This window comes from Leguminivora glycinivorella, chromosome 3, assembly GCF_023078275.1.
Source record: "Leguminivora glycinivorella isolate SPB_JAAS2020 chromosome 3, LegGlyc_1.1, whole genome shotgun sequence".
NCBI classification, from domain to species: Eukaryota; Metazoa; Arthropoda; class Insecta; order Lepidoptera; family Tortricidae; genus Leguminivora; species Leguminivora glycinivorella.
The window spans coordinates 10,312,247-10,333,243 of record NC_062973.1 but is presented as its reverse complement, the minus strand read 5'-3'; the positions used below and the strand labels follow the sequence as shown (position 1 = coordinate 10,333,243).

Genomic DNA, 20,997 nt, shown 5'->3' with positions numbered 1-20,997 from the left:
ATAATAATTGCATTGCATGTGGGTACAATGTCACTACCATGAGTTCCTGACATTTAAGAACTCGATAGCGGAACCGCAAACTTTACGAAATGGTACATACATTACGATACAAGTGCGAAAAAGAGGAAGTTCGGATTTCCTTTTCGCACGTGTATCGTATGACGTTTTTCAGTACAGATGGCTTTCCGAAGTTTAGACCTGACAAGAAATGAACTTCTCGCACTAGTTAGTGCGTATGAAAAGCACTATCTGTACTGAAAAATAACATTTGTTAAAGTGAACAGCGCTCCACATCAGTTACTTACTAGAACAAGAATTGCATACATTTTCTGTGATTTTATGTTATCGAGTAACGTATTCTAAAAGTAAAGCTGTATAGCTTTACTTTACTACCTATATTATATTACTACTATATTATATTGTATACCTACATGTTAGCATTATGTCTGTAGATTTAGCGCTCAGGGTTTAACATTGAACTAAGCTCACGGTCCGGATAAAGTTACGTTTGCCAGCCCTCTGTAATTTGTACCGAGGTATGAACTCGCCAATTAAGGAATTTCGTAAACTGCAACATTTACCCGAGCGCTGTTTGTTTATGCATTCGCTCAAACGACGCCAGCCCAATATCGGGTCTCAAAGTAATTGAATAAGCGACACGGAACTGGGGTTTTTTAATAGGGATATTATCACCATCATCGGCATGATGCCTGACATATTTTGTCAGACGATTTATATTATAATGATAGCGTCTATAGTACGTGAGGCACAGCTTCTTTCATGACTGAGCAATCCAATACGGGGCCAGCATTTGAGACCAGGGGCCTATATCATGTCATGAGAAATTGGTATATGATATACCTATTTTTACCTGTAGGTATTTAGTTTGGGGATATAAGTGTCTGACTTGAATAAATTATCATTGAAACTTTTAATTACTTAATTTTATTTTTTGTTGAAAAATACTGAAGTAACTTTTTCACATAAAATTCAACAAACATGATATCAATGCTCACACTGAATGTAATGCACTGAATATATATCAATGAAGAACACAAACCTACTGGACAATTTGATATTAGCCCCGTTTTATTAGAATACTTGCAGTTTGACATCAGACACTACACTACCGAACTTGAAACCACATATGAGATCAAATAGTTTTATCAAACCATTTTAGAAGGTGTTTTTAAACACGTATTTAATTATGGTTTGGTATTTTATTAATTTATATCCTGTTTAATTTAATTTTAATTATTAAATAAATAAATAAATAAATGTAGCATCTTCAAGTTTTTTTTCTACGTTTCTTTTTTATCTTTATTTAAAAGCTTGTCACCGAAGACTTGTTTTACGTTATTCCAAGCACAATTTAACCAGAAAGAAAACCTAAAATTGTTTTCTCTTTAAACCGCCAACGCCAGGTACATATTCCGAGATTTTATCCCCAAAGACCCTGCATTTCTTTATGATTGAAATAACGTGACATGCCGTGAATTTTGCTAGCGAACCGACCTGGAAATGCATCCCTGTTACAAGTGTAAGCTCTTTTGTGTACACGAGGTCTGTTATGAATGCGTCAAGTCGTACAAACCAATTAAAACTTGCAAACTTGACGTGAACCCGACTCAAACTTGATTACAAATAGTATGGCGCCTCAAATTTATATGATTGTCTGGATTTAGTTACAGCAGCACGTGAAGATAACAGAAGCGAGTTAAACTGGCACAACACGGCTCTATTCAAACTTCTAGATACGTCATGTATTTGACGACCGGTCTGGCGCAGTCGGTAGTGACCCTGCCTGCTACGCCGCGGTCCCGGGTTCGAATCCCGGTAAGGGCATTTATTTGTGTGATGAGCACAGATATTTGTTCCTGAGTCATGGATGTTTTCTATGTATATAAGTATTTATATATTATATATATCGTTGTCTGAGTACCTGCAACACAAGCCTTCTTGAGCTTACCGTGGGACTCAGTCAATCTGTGTAAGAATGTCCTATAATATTTATTTATTTATTTATTATTTATTTATTATTACAATTTATTTATTTACCCCATGATTCATAAACGTTCACTAAAGTTAACAAGCCGATAAAAATCATTTGGCCCTTTCTATCACACCAATACGTCGGAAAGTAACAAACGATTTTTATCAGCTTGATAACTTTATAGTGTATGTTTATGAATAACGGGGTTAAACTTAATTGCACAGAAACAAATGTACAAAAGGGGCGAACTTATGTCAAAACCTATTTTCAACCAGTTAAACTTTGGGCCAAACAGGAAAGATTTCAGAAATATTTGTTCTAGATACGATATAGATTGATATGTCAGTGTCAAATATGATGTTTCATCAAACAAAAACTTCACTTATATTACCTACAGTCTGACCAAAAAGAGTAGAAATTAAAAATTGGCAAGATCATATTAGTGTCGTCCCGTTTTCTCATTTATGGCTGGCGGCCATAGCATCGCGTTTAAGGAGCCCGTCCCTTCATTATAATAATTACTTAAATTAAGTTAGATCAAAATAGCTTGTCTACTAACCGATGAAATGTGACACCGTCACTTTTATTAGATTTTCTCGTATGGCTTCAACAGTATCTTATAGCACAGGAAGGCATTTTTTCATTGTATTTGTGTACAGTCAGAGACAAGTGAGACAACCTCCTCCCACCACGCGCAGAGACTGACTGAGGCAACATACTCGTAAGTCCACTGGACTTATGTTCGTGGCGCAAACTTTTTGTTCGCCGTGTCCTCTCTAGTACATTATACCTCAATGCCAAATTCGAACTTTGTCACGCCCAAGGGGCGCCACAAATTGGTATTTATTTAATTTTTGCCCCCCATGAAAAAAGTCTAGACCCGGCACTGCTAATGTCATGACATTAGCTCGGAGATACAGTGCCGCTTTAAAACACGTCTTAAAGATTAAATTAGGCCGACAGACATTTTGATGATGCCATTACTCGAGAGAGCCGGTACTTTGGGATTGTGTCCTGGCAGTTTTGGGTAAGGCGTCAAACCTAAGCTGCTTAACTTTTCACTTCTAAAATAGGGTTGACAGGTTTTGTTATATTTCGGTCCAAGCTTTGTGGTAATGCTGCAAACAACCAGCCAAATAAATACACATCATTAGTTGTAGATAACATTTCCATAATGAACTAAGAATAACATTTCTATAATGAACTAAGACAAGGAGGATCTCACTAAGTGTAATTAAGACATCATTGTGAAGATACCGATTACCTACTTATTAATTTTCGTATATTAATGGCTGGCAAAGAAGGAGAACCTACTCCGAATGGTTTTATCCCTTAAAAGTCCCCATCACACTGGCAGCATTAGCACGACGTTAAAAACACACACATGTTCACAATTATTTTGCCAATTTTTTCGATATTCACCGTCATATCAGCAATTTTTGTACCCACTGACCGCACCGTTCGCGACAAGATATAAATTTTAAATAAGGATTCGTTGTCCCTGTCACAGTTCGTCCGTTCCGTCCGCAGATGTCAAACGAAAGCATATTAAACAGAATGCAGGAAACATGCAATAGTGCCGAATTGGCCGGGGGCTCGCAAAACGAACAAAACGTGTATGTAACCTGTCGAAAGGTAAATACAAACAAACTATTCCAATATCGTTGAGCGCTGCTGCACAATGGCGGTCCTGCGTTATGGTCGAGCGGGCATGCGATAAATATAGTGGCTTGTGGACTTATTGTTTTACCTAAGTTGCAATTTTTAGTTGGCCTGTTTGTGTACCACCTGACTGACCAAGATTAAAAGGAAAATGGTGTACAATCCTTCGATAAATCCCATCACCTAAATATTTAGGCGTGTTTTATATTGTGTTGCTTGTAGGTATATTTATTAAAAGACTGTAATCATGAATCACGATGCCACTTGCGCACTTGCGCCAAAGGAAATATAAAAACATAAGGACTAACTTACGCCTACACAATTTTTTGTGCATAATTATAATACATTCAGTTCATAGTTTATGGCTTTGAGATTGTAAAACTGAGTAGCATAATATTAAATAATGTTTTTCATTTATGATAATTAGGCGTTCATATCAACATCTGTGTCATTGTGCTGATAACAGGTTTTATTAAATAAGCCTCTATTTTCATGTGGAAATTGAATATTTCGTAGGATGACAAGTAAGAGTCACTATGTTAATTTCCTTAGTGCCTAATTACTATATACTATTTTTCAAAATTGGCTAGGGAGAGGTGCAGGTTCGACCAGTGTTGCATATAGCGACTATCAAGCCGGCCCGCTATCGCACCCAGGATACCGTTGCTGCTGCCAAACACTCTGCTACGCGTTGCTGCGGCACGCTTTCTTAATGTGGCATAGAAACCGCATACTTGAGCGTCCGCAAACATACCCGACGCGCTACAGAAGCGTGGCAGCCGCAACAGCACTCTGAAGGCGTTGTTATACTGGACCCGTAGAGCACTGATCGAGCTTTGCGAATAGTTAGCCCATAGGCTGCAAGTATACAGAGAAGTACAATAGGCTCTAAAAAGCGTTATTTTCACCTGCGCTGAGCATAATTTGCCGCTTTTGTAATGCAAAGATTTTCAACAATTCAATGTAACAAAAATGTAAAGTAACATGCAACATGGAGTCAAACACCTACTACGAGACTTTAGAGTTATTTTTTATTTTATTTTATTTTATTTTATTTTCTTTATTGGAGAAACCGCTCCGGTTCCGCCTACTACGCAAGACAACGCTACGAGCTACGGCGTAGCAACGTAGTTTTACTTCGCGCAGCAATAATGCAGAAGTGATATTTGAAGGAGAATTTTACTTTAGCTGTATGTCGTGATTTTCTACGTCATCTACAATACATACGAAGTCCAAATCAGGCAAGTATACAGTACCAAAACGTGCTACCGCGACAAATGTTGTAGCACTGCTTGCCTCTTTAGTGAAAATCGCCTATAGACAGAGAACCCATCGGGTATCGGACCTAAACTTCCGTCCGATACCTTACCTACCTAAAATAAATCGCTACACCAACGAAATACGCGTATAAAAATATTAGCATGAAAACAGGAATCCGTATTAGGTACTTAGAAAACATTCGCATGAACAAACAAAAAACGTACGGGTCGGGGCCTTTTGAAGTCCAAAGGAAAGTAATTATTTGTCTGGGGTTGTTTGGGATTTCGCGAGTCACTTACGTTAGTCTTAATAAATTAAGCAATATTTTTAGGCGAAAAACATATTTCATAAGTTTATATACTTATACATCATGTTATTTTAAGTCTATAATAACTTAAAGTCAATTTTATTGCTATAATAAGTAAACAAAATTACTTTTTTCTGTTATAATATTGAATCAGACCTTAGCTTAAGAGTCAGTTGCATCACCCACAGTTAGCAGACACATCAACCTCACGCAGCAGAAGTTTGTGGAGATTCCCATACAAAAACAACACTAAATTCGATAACGGACCGCTTGGTGCCACCAACCCGTTGACAATGACTTTGGTAGCCTCTTCTGTGCAAGGGGTATTATACCTAAAACTCATAAATACTCGTATCATAAAAGTTTGACGTTTAAAGTAACTCTTTGCACCGATGGGGCTATAAATATCGCCGACAACTTATCTCGGTATTACCCAGAATTTTGTAGAACGTACATATAATTATGTATATTTATGGCACTTTTTGATAAACATCCATACTAATATTATAAATAGGAAATTGTTTATGTCTGTCTTTCACGGCAAAACGGAGCGACAAATTGACGTGATTTTTAAGTGGAGATAGTTGAAGGGATGGAGAGTGACATAGGCTACTTTTTGTGTCTTTCTAACGCGAGCGAAGCCGTGGGCAAAAGCTAGTTATACATATAACCAACATCAATGAAAACGAGATTTGTTTATACAAACCAATGCCTTAGAGGTTCATCTGTCATATCAGTCCACCATTTTCCTATCCAAACATCCAACTTGTGTTTTCTTTATATCCTTAGTTAACTTTTTCGGAAAGCTATCCATCAATTGAATCATTTCTCAGAATCACCCTCAGCAGGGAATACGTTAACTTATTAAGTGCAAGTAGCTGATATCCCTAAATATACTTACTTCGCTCGTTATTAATATAAAGTTAGTCTGCATTAAGGTTGCGCTACTATTATTTTTAATGACATAATTATTATAGTAAAGTATAGTCCTCCACATCGATTTCGATGACGGCGACCTCAGCAATCAAAGTTGTTTTCTTATGTGAGCTCTTATATGGCTGGCCAGGCCAAATTTACTTTTTCCCCTCACTAGCTCGGAAACACGTGTTTTGTCCTTTAATACCAGCGGGTAAAAACGCATTTTATCCACTAGTGGGTAAAGTAATTTGACCTTGAATAAAGTCAAATTAACTGCTTTAAAATTGATAAAAGTAGTTGAATCTAGTAATTAAGATGATTTACCACCCGTAGAACTACTGGCACAAGTGATAAATGCATTTTCTTGCGATGTAGTTTCCTCGCTATAGTGAGGGGAAAAGTTTTGTGTTACACTCGGGTGCAAATGTATTTTACTTCTCGTGTGTTAAAAAACTCGCAAGTTCAGGATTCTATTCTTGAACCACTCGCTTCGCTCGTGGTTCAACAATAGAATCCTTTCACTTGCTCGTTTTTCAATTCCACACTCGGCGTTAAAATACAACTTTGCCCCCTTGTATAACAAATAACTATTAAAGACTCGGTCACAATCATGGCAGTATAATTGACCGGTCGTGTTTTACGTATAATACACGTAGGAGGGCTTTCCTTGCGTAAGCGATGGGCAGAGCATTTTAACTATGTTCTTAATCCCGACGCGCTCAGTGCTAACCTACCTTATATCGACGCCCTTGATGAGCTACCAGTCCGCGAAGAGCCCGATGAGCCGCCAACCTTCGAAGGACATATTATTAAGGGACAGATATAGATAACCACCCCTGGTTATATGTAGTACTTGGTTGACTTATAAGGAGATCAATAAGTATATTCACATATAAGGAGCTCATAACTGGCCGAAAACAGTTTTTTGAATAAGCACAATCTGTTAAAGTAGCTGTTATGTATACGTATTAGCTGTTATGTATACGTATTATTTGTACAAAAGCATGATATTTTTTGTAACTGACAATCCAAAGCAATGGATTGCGCTATTGGCTACGTGCCACAGACCAACCCCTATAGACATCTATTACAAGACGACTCGCGGTGGCCAGCCTTCCTAGTATTTGCACTGATATAAGCGCGGGCGCTCGCCGTGCCCGATCAGTATCGACCAAGTAACAGACCCGAAAGCAGCGCGTGTTTTTCGCACAAAAAATTGGAAAAGGGTATTTTGATGCCTTAAAGATGTCCACCTGTAGTGTGAAATGGTGTGGAAAGGTAACAAGAAGCTCAAATTTAAAAACAGACGGCATTACATTCCACAAATAAGTCATATTTATAATTTATTCAGAGCCGGCATAGGTCAACTTACATTGGCCACTTACGCGTCAGTAGAGGGACAGTCATACTTCTGTCCCTTTTCATCTGGCGCGACTGCCCGCCGTCCTTGAAACGGCCAATCACAGCGCGCTTAACACATTCCCCGCCCGCTCCTCGCACCCCAAAACTGGTGACTCGTATCGCGAACCAAATATACAAGACTGCCACTCTATAGGAGGTTCTCTGTGCTACGTGCACGACAATTACGCCCACTACCATGTGAAATTGAAGTGGAAAATGTCAAAAAATGACATGTAAACAAACATTATATTTTAACGATTTTTCGTTAATTTTCAATAAATCGAATAACAAGAGCTACTATTTCAAGTGTAATTTAGGTAGATAGATTATAAAGACATGGATATAATACCAAAAATCAGTTTCCAAAGCATTACTCACGGTATAAACTTCCAACCCCAGACTACAGAAAGAGTCAATAAATTGGTGCTGGCAGGGCATATAAGGAATCTTGAAGAACATAGGAGCAATGGTATAAGTTCTTCGAGCTAGTGATATGGTATTCGCTAAACCTCCGTCCCGTTAATGCCATATAAAACAAATCTAAACGTAAGTACCTAGTCATGTCCGCAGCCGCAGAAATATCCGACACGGGCCTATTCCCAGGCTAGGCCTGAATCTTTAAGCATAATCTTTTACGGTAGGAAAAATACTAACAGCGTATTGAACAATATTAGGTAAACAAAGCTTAAATATAATTTATTATAATGTTTTGTTTTGACATGTCACTTACGTTTTCTTTTCACCGTAGCTATCCATTTAGTTCTTTGATCCAATTTCCAGTGTGCTCTAAGAAACGCATAGAACGTGCAACGACTATTTATGCCATTATTTGTACAATTAACAACGAAACAACATTGATGCCCCATATCAAATATTACACATTGTATTATATTTTATGAGTTTTGATAGATGACAACCACAATCAGTGTCGATTTTGACCACCGCAAGCACTGCGATCGCTTTGCTTACCCCCTCCATGCACTTCGCACGAAGCCAATAGCGTGCATGGTTTGTTCTGCGCAATAATAAAAGTAGGTGTGCATAAAACGTAGTAGAAAATTACTAAAAAAACTATAGTTACTTAGAATTGCTATTTACTATAGGTACATACTACGTATAGTTAGACTTACCGCTTTTCCCCGTACCTGCCAATTGCCGTAGTTTGCTTTATTGAGGACACTACTAATCCATTTCACTTCCATTTATAGTTATACTTTAGCTTTTTCCCACGACGGCCACGACTTCGCTAGCGTTAAATTCGAAAATTGCGGAATGCTCCATACAAACGTCCACCCCTCCTTTTAGGGAAGTAGGGGGTTAGAAAGAGACAGAAAGTAGCCTATATGTCACTCTCCATCCCTTCAACTATTTCCATTTAAAAAATTACAATCACGTCAATACGTCGCTCCATTTTGCCTTGAAAGGCGGACAAACAAACAGACACACACTTTCCTATTTATAATATTAGTATGGATTATTAAACACGAAATGTTATTATATTTTATAACAATCTCTTTCTCGACTCGCTTTATCGCTGTTTGACGACTAGTTGTCAAAAGTCACATTGATAGAAGTAAGAATAGACTGGCCGGAATTCTGCACTCAATGTTTTGAAAATACAAAAGTGAAAAGAGTCTCTCTTTTGTATTTTCAAAATATTATAAAGTATAGTGTGCAACATTTAACATGAAGCAAACTAACAAGCAGTAGCACTTTTTAACAGCCAATTTTCGTAAACATTTTTTTATGAAATACTTTATTGTCTGTATGGCTCAAAATTTAGAAGGTTGGCCTACTAATAGTTATTTGTTTTACAAGGGAACAAAGTTGTTGTTTAACCGCACGTGCCAATGTTGATACCCGAGCAAGCGAAAGATTTCAATGAAATTGGAATCTTGAGCGTTCGTGTTTATATATAGTATGAGTCTTGTTTGTAATTATTTTATCTTTATATTAATAAAAACATTTTCAGTAAGTAAAAAAAACTATCAATTTATTCAATATTTATGATTTAAAATCATCATTTATAGGTACCTACCTACCTAAATTGTACCAGCCAGCTCAAGATATCAAGTTAAAATTTGTATGAAATTACTTTTCAATCTTGTGTATAAAATGCAATTTTGCTATCTGTTTTCGAATAGCAAAGGAAGCCTTTAAACAGTTGTTGTGGTGAAATTTTTTTCACAAATGGATCTAGCTTTTTTTTCTGTCACTTCTGCCATTACTATTATTAGTCAGATATTGTTTATGATCTAGATCACATCTGATAAATAAAACAGGGGCACTTATGCAAATTCTATTTGACCTTCGAGTTGTCAAGCCTATTGAAACATTCATTTGAATCTAATATCTATAATATATTACCAGTATAGTCGATACATACTCGTACGTCATAGACAATATCTATAGTGTCTTGTGTCGCCGAATATCTTCAAGTAACACCCACACTACAGTTCTGGAATGCAATATGTAGAATTTCTGTAGGTACATTAACTGTTCCACGGATTCCTGTGGCATTGCCTTCATATGTGATATTACTGCCAAATATAGATACGATATGCGATATGTGAAGTTTCTGTAGCTGTCTGTACACTTTCTCCAATAAACGGTAGTCTGTTATAAACTTTACACATTTCACAGGTACTCCTACATTAAAACTACCTAATTATGCAGCTTAATAACTAGCTTAAACCTACCTTAAGCCCTTGAGGCCTTGTATCAAGGATGAGACGGCATTTCCTTGTTATATCCCAGAAGTCACCATCTTTATGCCAAACAGACGCTTCGCTAACCCCATGCAGACCGGAACCGCTTACCATAACCGGGGTTTTTCATAGGCTTATTTTAGAAGTTGTTTTAAAAACCCCAACCATAATGGTAACCTTTTGTAAGGGTAACTGTTTGATAGGGTAAGCCTATCTGATACAGTTAACTTTATTAACCTCTAACCAAAACCAAACCCAGTCTTAAAGGTTACCCTGATAGGGATTAGTTATTAAACCGTTTAACCATTTTTAATCTCTGCGCGCCTTGAAATTCAACTCATTATTGAATATCCATAGCGAGTACAAGCTCATACGTATCGTCTCTAAACAAGTTTTAACGTAGCTTTATGTCGATTCAAACAATATTGGACTTTAAAACCTTACACTAAAAACCGGCCAAGAGCGTGTCGGGCCACGCTCAGTGTAGGGTTCCGTAGTTTTCCTTATTTTTCTCAAAAACTACTGAACCTATCAAGTTCAAAACAATTTTCCTAGAAAGTCTTTATAAAGTTCTACTTTTGTGATTTTTTTCATATTTTTTAAACCTATGGTTCAAAAGTTAGAGGGGGGGGGACGCACTTTTTTTTCCTTTAGGAGCGATTATTTCCGAAAATATAAATATTATCAAAAAACGATCTTAGTAAACCCTTATTCATTTTTAAATACCTATCCAACAATATATCACACGTTAGGGTTGAAATGAAAAAAAATATCAGCCCCCACTTTACATGTAGGGGGGGTACCCTAATAAAACATTTTTTTCCATTTTTTATTTTTGCACTTTGTTGGCGTGATTGATATACATATTGGTACCAAATTTCAGCTTTCTAGTGCTAACGGTTATTGAGATTATCCGCGGACGGACGGACGGACGGACGGACGGACGGACAGACAGACATGGCGAAACTATAAGGGTTCCTAGTTGACTACGGAACCCTAAAAACATAACTAACCTGAAGTATCATAGTGTGTTTTGGCATTGAATGCATTCGTACCGCGCGCCGGGTCGTTCTATTGTTTATCTATCTTTATGTTTATACCTGTGCGTTTCCGAACAATTCTAGTTTTGGCTTTTTAAAGATCAACCTTTTGTTTGGTCGTTGGACCATCTTAGCAAAGACGCTCATACTCGAGAGCAAATTTTTTTAGTAAAGAACTAACTAAAAAAAATATTGTGAAAGAACAAAGCAAAGAATTATATCGATATCTTAAGATTAGATAGGTAATTGTAATTGAAAACATTTTCTCAATTGGGCTTTGTTAAAAATATCAAAATAGCTATTTATGCAACAAGTGCCGAAAGTAGGTGATTTCTGATGAGTGTCATATAAGCCGACACGAGTCGGAATTTCGGAAATCATCTTTGCGCACATGTTTCAAAGTTTTCAAACAATGCTTTACTATGCATTGTGTGAGTAAATAAAAAAAATATAATAAGACAAGATACTTTAGTTATTATTAAAATTAAAAGTTATGTTAGTACAATTTTTGAATTTGAAAGACATTGGTTTTATGGGACTTATTATAGTAAAGTTCAAAATAAAATAAAAAAATTGAAGATCAAAAAACACTAGTGCGGAAAGTACTACTTTCCACACGATTTTTATGGGACTGATAGTGAAGTTCGAAATTTAAAAAAAAATAATGTAAAAAGCACTAAGTAGTGACTATTGTGGAAAAGTACCTACTACTTTCCGCACAATTTAGCTTCATAGAAAACGCACTTTTCGAGTACCTACATACATCGCAATAATTATTTTTATGGGACTGATAGTGAAGTTCAAAATTAAAAAAAAAAAAGAAGTAAGAAGCACTATTGTGGAAAAGTCCTACTTATTTACCACACGATTTTTATGGGACTGATAGTGAACTCCAAAATAAAAAAAATGGAAATGTAAAAAGCACTAGTGCGGAAAAGTACTCTACTTTCCGCACCATTTTTCTTCATTGTAAACGCACTTTTCGAGCACATACATTCTAATAGCTATTTTTCTGGGACGGATAGTGATGTTCAAAATAAAAAAAAATGAAATGTAAAAAGCACCAGTGCGGAAAAATACTTCTTTCCGCACGATTTTGCTTCATAGAAAACGCACTTTTCAAGCACATACATTCTAATAGCTATTTTTATGGGACTAATGGTGAAGTTCAAAATTTAAAGAAAAATGAAAAGTAAAAAGCACTAGTGCGGAAAAATACCGTGCCGTAAGTAGTAAAGTAGTAACTTTCCGCAATTTTTTTCTGGGACGGATAGTGAAATCCAAAATTAAAAATAAATTAAAAAGTAAAACGCACAAGTGCGGAAAAGTACTTTACGCACGATTTTGCTTCATAGAAAAAGCACTTTTCGAGCACATACAGTGCTATTTTGATGGGACTGATAGAGAAGTAAAAAAATAAAAAAAATGTAAAAGGCACTAGTACGGAAAAGTACTACTTTCCGCACGATTTTTCTAGGACAGACAGGGAAGATCAAAATTAAAAAAAAAATTAAAAGTAAAATGTACTAGTGACTAGTGCGGAAAAGTAGGTACTACTATCCACACAATTTTGCTTCATAGAAAACGCACTTTTCGAGCACATACATTGTAATAGCTAATTTTATGGGACTGATAGTGAAGTCCAAAATAAAATAAAAAATTAAAAGTAAAAAGTACCAGTGCCGAAAAGTACTCTACTTTCCGCACGATTGTACTTTATACAAAACGCACTTTTGTAATAGCTATTTTTATGGGAGTGATAGTGAAGTTCAAAATTAAAAGTAAAAAGCACTAGTGCGGAAAAGTACTACTTTCCGTACGATTTTGTTTCATAGGAAACGCACTTCTCGAGCACACATACATTATAATAGCTATTTTTGTGGGACTGACAGTGAAGTTCGAAATTAAAAAATAAATAAAGTAAAAAGCACTAGTGCGGAAAAGTACAACTTTCCGCACCGTTTTTCGGGGACGAATAGTGAAGTCCCAATTTAAAAAAAATGAAAACTAAAAAGCACTAGGGTGGAAAGTACTACTTTCCGAATCATTTTACTTCATAGAAAACGCACTTTCCGAGCACATACATTGTAATAGCTATTTTTATGGGACTGATAGCGAAGTTCGTAATAAAAAAAAATTTAAGTAAAAAGCATTAGTGCGAAATAGTACTACTTTCCGCACGATTTCTCTGGGACGTATAGTGAAGTTCAAAATTTAAAAAAATTTGAAAAGTAAAAAGCGCTAGTTCGGAAAAGTACTACTTTCCGCACAATGTTGCTTCATAGAAATCGCACTTTCCGAGCACATACATTATAATAGCTATTTTTATGGGACTGATAGCGAAGTTCATAATTAAAAAAAAATTAAAGTAAAAAACCCTGGTGTGAAAATGTACTACTTTCCGAACGATTTTTCTGGGACGGATGGTGGCGTTCAAAATTTAAATAAAATTGGAATAAAACTATGGAAATGGATTACATCGCGTATAATGAAATCCGTTAATCCGTATTAATCCGTTTCCATAGTTTTATTTCATGAGTAACTATCGCGGTAACCGAAGACAATAAAATTGGAATTTAAAAAACACTAGTGCGGAAAAATACTACTTTCCGACGATTTTGTTTTATAGAAAACGCACTTTTCGAGCACATACATTGTTATAGCTATTTTTATGGGAATGATAGTGAAGTTCAAAATTAAAAGTAAAAAGAACTAGTGTGGAAAAGTACTACTTTAAAAGTACCTACTACTTGCTGCACGATTTTGCTTAGTAAAAAACGTACTTTTCGAGCACATGCATTGTAAACGCACTTTTTGAGCACATGTATTGATATAGTTATTTTTATGAGACTGATAGTGAAGTTCAAAATAAATAAAAATTAAAAGTAAAAAGTAGGTATAAAACCTTGCTTGCTGTAAAAACCTACTTCATTTTATTCCCTTATAATATACAGCTTATACTGTTGATATTTATTTCTAGCAAGTCCCTGATGAGTACCTACGAGTAGGTAAATAATTGTACTATCAAATACAGAAACTAAATGACGTAAGTCAAATAGTAATAACTCCGTAAATGCGAGTACATGCGTCTGAGACAAGCTCTATCTATAGATGTATAGCAAACCAGTTTAAATGTAGAAAAACAACAAGGAACGGATAAAGGTTACCATAACTCAATGAAAACAGGTTTGAAAAACCCTATCGTGATAGGGTTTCGGAGTTAACTTAGTTAGTAGTTATGGTAACCTCATGGTAACAGATTCAAATAAGCTTACCGTTTTAAAAGGTTACCTTTAAAAAGCTTACTATTTTATTTGGTAAGCAAATTGATTGTGTAAGCAAATTGATGAAGTTAAGCCTAAAAAGGGGTTTTCCGGTCCCTGACCCCATGGTCCTCGAGTTTCAAGGGGTACTTTGCTTCTCATTTAATATTACGTAGATCAATACTTTGGAAGATTTTAACATTGTTATGCCATCTTTTTTATGGTATGCTGTGACTTCCTATAGTTTTGATTAAAAGTCTTCGTATCTTCATAGATTGAGGTAGTCTATCCTCAAGTATTCGATTTATCGCACGCCAAAGCGAAAGCGAAGGTAATGTCTAAGATGGAATTTTGCATTAAAAATCTGGTCGAGATAAAACAACGGAATCCAAGACTTAATTTAAAGAGATCGTTTTATAATCTTTTTGTGAGAGGATTATTAACTTTAATTGGGTTCTGGACTGCTGGGAGATAGTCCATTGTAACATCGGTCTTTCAGTCCGGCCCCTCTTGAAAGCCTACGAATATTTAAATAATCACTCTGTTATAGCAGGCTGCTCCGGTGGCATCAAACAATTGTTTGCTTACAAATTTGCTGAAGAGCCGTATTCTTATTTATTTATTTAATCTTTATTGTACACAAAGAAAGAAAAACTTATAGTACAAAAGGCGGACTTAATGCCAGACAGCATTCTCTACCAGTCAACCTTTAGGCAAAGCAGAGATATTGTGGGCGGTTATAAAAGTTTATGAATTTGATCTGTAATTTTTGCGTCAGGGTCATATCATATCCACATCACATGACAAATTCGTATCCTTATTGTATCACATGAAGTCGATTAAAAATTTGATACTTGATAGATGATTAGGAAGTATCCCTGTTTACTTTCTATTTAAATTAACTTATAGAGTATGTTCGGAAACAGAAGAGTCGTGAAATGTATGGGGTTCTATACATTTCACGACTCTTCTGTTTTCGAACAAATTAACTATCTAATCCTAATGCTTGACTGAATCGTGAAAGTCGGAATAGCGGAGTAAAACCTAACTGGGTATGGGTATTCCAAATTATGAATTAGTAATATAAGTGACAACCTAGTGTCTCCAAACTGACAAAACAAGGAATTCCGTGTACTTTTTACCTGCCGTGGCACTCATTCATCACGTTGTTCCTTTATCATTTTACCTTATTTAGTTGTTACGAAATTGTCTACGTCACGACAATAAACTCCGTTTATTCACCCTCTTTTTATGTAAATATCTCAGAGTGAATCTCCGGGCGGTACGCAGGTATCAATAGAGGTGGAACACGATCCTCCGTTGTGCTAATGTTTAGATGATGCCACGATCTCGACCAACAAAGTGCCGCTGTATTAAAGCCAAGCCTCCCCTTTGCCCTTACAAAATTCGTCTTTTTTCATTAAAAGGAACTCTTGTACTCATGGACCTCCTTAATTGATTCTACGAATTTGAAAAAGTACCTGCTTATAAAAATCACAGACGCAATTTGGCTAGGTACTTAAAAAGAGATCAACAATTGTTGTATTCTTTTTTAGCTTTATGTATCTGAAAGTACGTTGACGAAAAAGCTGAGAATTTAGCTTTTTATCTCCTAATTAATAAGATTTACAAAAAAATATAAATCCTACCCTGTGTACTAAGATATGCATGCATGCGTGCCCTACATATTGTTGTATTTTATTTGAAATTAAATGTTCCTTTTCTTTTCAGATTCTCCTGAAACTATAACACGTGACCTGGAAAATATAAAAATGTAAGTTGTCTTTCATATTACTTAAGTACTAGTACCAATACAATAACAACTATATACACATTTACATAGGTACTTATTTATTAATTTTATTATTTCTTTATCGAATTCTTTGCCAAATGTTCCTTAGAAAACTCGCTTTTCTAGTACCATTTACAATAAGTGTCACGAAAGATATATATTAGGTAGGCACAGTAAAAGAAATGGGGCCGAAACATATATATTTAATAGAAACTCTGACAAATGGAAAATAATATCTCGCACTTCGGAACCCATGTCACAGATAAAATATGAATGTAAGTTACTTAAGGGATTATAATAAGTTATAGTGGCGATACAAGCGCCCTTGTATCTTTGTAATGTATCGCTTTAGGAAATCTAGTACATAAATAAAGATGGCTTAATCCCAGACAGTGTTAGGTACCAAAGCACTTCTAGCGACTAATTCATATTATTTTTTTAATTTAAAGAATACTTTTGTTGATGTAAAATTATTATTCCATATAAAATATAAGTAATCTATATATATAATCAAATCACGCTAATTAGTTATAGTACCTAATCATTTCAAGTTAAGATCAGATTTTTCATGTCAAGAAAAACATTATTAAAATCCATCTCCTTTTTACTGTTCCGTGTGTGTAGTCACCAGTATTACATAGTTTACCAACATACAACAACATTTAAGTCTTCAAATTGCCTCAAAAGTGCGGAAGTACCGGTGAGAACTCATTAATTTAAAAATTTACTTGGCCCCCCTTTTTATTAAAGCTATATTACTTAACATTTCCAATTACAATAATACATCTACCGGTACACTTTTAAATAAAATAAGTATCTATATCTATGTAAAGTAACATGGAAAATAAATTAGGTAAAACATGATTTTCAAAAGCCACCATACACCTGAAATACTTCCTTATCGAGCACTCGCCTCATCCCAATTACAATAATACATCTACCGGTACACTTTTAAATAAAATAAGTATCTATATCTATGTAAAGTAACATGGAAAATAAATTAGGTAAAACATGATTTTCAAAAGCCACCATACACCTGAAATACTTCCTTACCGAGCACTCGCCTCATCAATCCAGTTCAAGTCTGATTTCCAATTCCGAATAGCTATTAAGGATTTCAAGGTCACCACTTATTGGTTCAAGGCAGTTTGTTGTAAAGGCTGGCACAGTCTCTGCTAATGAATGTGATTAAAGTCTTGGGGACTGGCCCATTTATCATTCCCATTTGGCGCTTTCCAATTTTTACAACAAAATCAATTACCGTGATTTGTTCGACACGCTAATGATTGGGTAAATTAGTCAAAACCTATTGGTTAAACTGGGTTTGCATGGTTTATATAATAACCATTGCTTAGTCCGCAAGCGATAGGTACTACAATGTTAACATTAAAGAAATACCTCGAACCTGTGACCAATTAATAGAATAAGGGTTGGATCGCTCTCAGCGCACCTGAAAAAGAGATATATTTTTTTTAAATATTGTCTTCGGTTACCGCGATAGTTACTCATGAAATAAAACTATGGAAACGGACTAAATCGCGTATAATGAATTTATAATTCATCCCGACGTTTCGAACACTTCACAGCGTTCGTGGTCAACGGGTGACTGAGGAAAAATTACAATATGCAAAAGCTACCCACATACAAGAAATATTAATGAACCATGACCATAAATAATATAGACTTCTAAGGCAGGTTCACACACTATAAATAAAGCTAGTTATGAACCATGACCATAAATAATATAGACTTCTAAGGCAGGTTCACACACTATAAATAAAGCTAGTTATACAATAACGTATTAATATTTCTTGTATGTGGATAGCTTTTGTACATTGTAATTTCCTCAGTCACTCGTTGACCACGAACGCTGTAAAGTGTTCGAAACGTCGGGATGAATTGTAAATTCATTATACGCGATTTAATCCGTTTCCATAGTTTTATTTCATATATTTTTTACTTTAAAATATAAATGGTCATATTAAACATGTGACATTATTGGTAGTGTAAGACCTAGGCGAACTTTTCTTGATCAAATCGGGGAAATATTGCAAAAAGGCCAGGTAAGAAGTACTCGAAACCGACGAGCGTGTATGAGAAACGTTATGAAAGTGTGTGAAGCGAAAGTGGTTTGTCAGGATCGTAGTAAATGGAAATCCGTGATCTCTGCCTACCCCTCTGGGAAACAGGCGTGATTGTATGTATGTATGTATGTATGTATAAACATGTAAAATCGGGTAACTCACGTAAATTTGTCGAAGACCGCTCATCACCATCACCATTGACATCGCGCGTGCTCAATGAAAATGCTGCTCGTTACGGAGCGAAACATGTCGAGCGATCTTATTGTTCGTTTTAATGTAAACAGACACACTGAGTTACATAATACTTATTTTAAAAAAAACATTAAATTTAAAAAGTTCTTGCTTAATTCAGTTACAAAACACATTCGCCAGGGTCCTAAACTGTGAGTATAAACGTGTAAATAATCCTATTGTGCTGAAACATACGGACAAATATAGTCGTTAAAGGATATCCGGTCTTAAGAGAACCCTCAAACTGCCGGACATGGAAACAAATAGAGATGAGCATTATCTTAAGGGATTTTAACCTTTTAATTATGCTGGCTGAAGCATGTAACACAAGCAAATACAGAAAACGTAGTACATTTTATTCGTAGTATTTTTAAGTTAGTTTTACATGTACCGATGACTTTTGAATAAATGCTTTTTCCTTTTTATTCTTCAAACGATGACAATTTGTTCAATACCTAAAGTTTGAAAAGTAGATAATAAATCTTTAAATGAACATTTTCGTAACTAGTGGATCTTCCGGTTTTAAGCAGTTGAATTGAAGTTTTGTGGAGGAAAAACTAAACTACCTAAACTACATTTCCTATGCATTTTTAATAAAAATGAGTTAAAATCAAAAACGTTCATGTCAGTCCGTTCGTTCATTCCAGTTCAAACGTTCGTTATGAAAATTTCTACAGAGTACCTGTTGTAAATTATTGTACCTCGGTATCTGAAAAAGCTTAGGGAGATAGGTACTCAACCAACATCAAGATCAACAAAACTCTGCCCGTATAAGGCGCGTAGCTTCAAATATGTGGATGTAACGGAAACCAAATCTACTCCATATCAAACAAAGCGGTTTCGGTCCCGGAAACTGTATTACCCTAAAATTAACCGCGTCGCTTTAAAGGATGAACGTCATTTTGCGGGATTATTAGACGTGAAAATTCTTCATTAACAATGCAAAGCGAACGTCTATCGCGTCATCGGGGTGGAAATGTCTAAAACTTTCAGTAACGATAAACTGAAATAGATACCATATAAGTACACTAAAGAAAAAGCGAGCAAGCCCACTGGTGGCGACAAATCAATAGTACATTACTACAGAGGCCGGGACAAAGGGGGTTGCCGGCCGAAGACATATAGACGGCCGAGCCAAGCGAGGCCGGATAGGTCTGAGGCGGGCAACCCCATTTCCCGCCGAGGTATGTATAGTGCTTTTCTCAAACATGGTATGAAATAAATAAAGTCTACTGAAAATAGTAACTTTGGATGGCTGTATCTCCTAAACGGTGCGTCGTAGCGCAAAAATAATCGAATTTTCGTTCCCCTTTGATACCCCGTATACGCTTATAAAAAACCAAAAAGTTAAAAAAAAAACGAAAAAATTTTTTTTCTATGAAAACGCACCCAAAATCAAATATTGTCTAGGACCCGTACCAGTTGCAGTTGGCACGTCTATAAAGCCCCTTAAAGTTTTTTTTTAATTGGCTAAATACCTGGATGTTATGTCACAATTATCTGTGTTTGGAAATTAAAAAAGAAGACTTTGCCGGCCTTGGCCTGCAAGGTTTGTATGAAATTCCATTATCTATCAATCGTCCTAGCCGCACCTGCAACGTCATACTTCGCTGCCAATTATAATAAGGCACATAACATCAATATTTCATACCATGTTTGAGAAAAAATACTTAATAAAATAATTTGATTTGTTCCCTACATTTTCAGTAACGAATTAACATACAGGTATTACAAATCAGAATATTCCTAGAATTTTTTATTTATACTATAAATCTGTAAAAATATCGACGTTTTAATTCAAATAAAGTGCAAAATTATATTTATTTTACGTGTTACGTGCATACCTATTTGATTAATATAATAAAAATAAATAATTTGGTCTCTCTTGCTAATATCCGGGTCAATATAAGTCTAATGAAAGTCTGTGAATCATTCAAAACTCCTACACATAAAATAGAGACATTAAAATATGCGCTGTTAAGGAAAGTCCAAAAAATTCCACGTTTATTCCCAGGGACCATCATAAAATTAATACCCCAATGACACTTCAGGCGACGGCGTCACCATGTTTCGTGGGCTTTCCTCGTGATGAATGAATTGTTGTCGCGCACGGTGACCGTGTAAGGATTATGTGCTCACCCGCGATACATTATCTTTCATGTCCCAACCGCCGGTTTTGACACGGCATTTGAGAGCCCTGTATTACAGTTATTGAATTATTGTTGGAAGACAAATGGCGCGCTTGTAAAAAGAAAATGGATGAATAAGCGCTAATATTTAATAAAGGTACTTAATTCGCTTTTCATTTTGTGTGTTTATCAGAGGATGAATTGTATTC

At 35.7% G+C, this 20,997-nt stretch overlaps 1 protein-coding gene across 1 annotated transcript in view; it reads left to right on the top strand.

Moving 5' to 3' along the window:
* LOC125242692 (poly(rC)-binding protein 3) overlaps nt 1-20,997 on the top strand; it is a 333,013-nt gene that overhangs the window by 270,428 nt on the left and 41,588 nt on the right. The window contains exon 4 of the mRNA XM_048151568.1: nt 16,284-16,326. The gene's annotated coding sequence lies outside the window, so the exon portion shown is untranslated. The remainder of the gene's footprint in view (nt 1-16,283; nt 16,327-20,997) is intronic.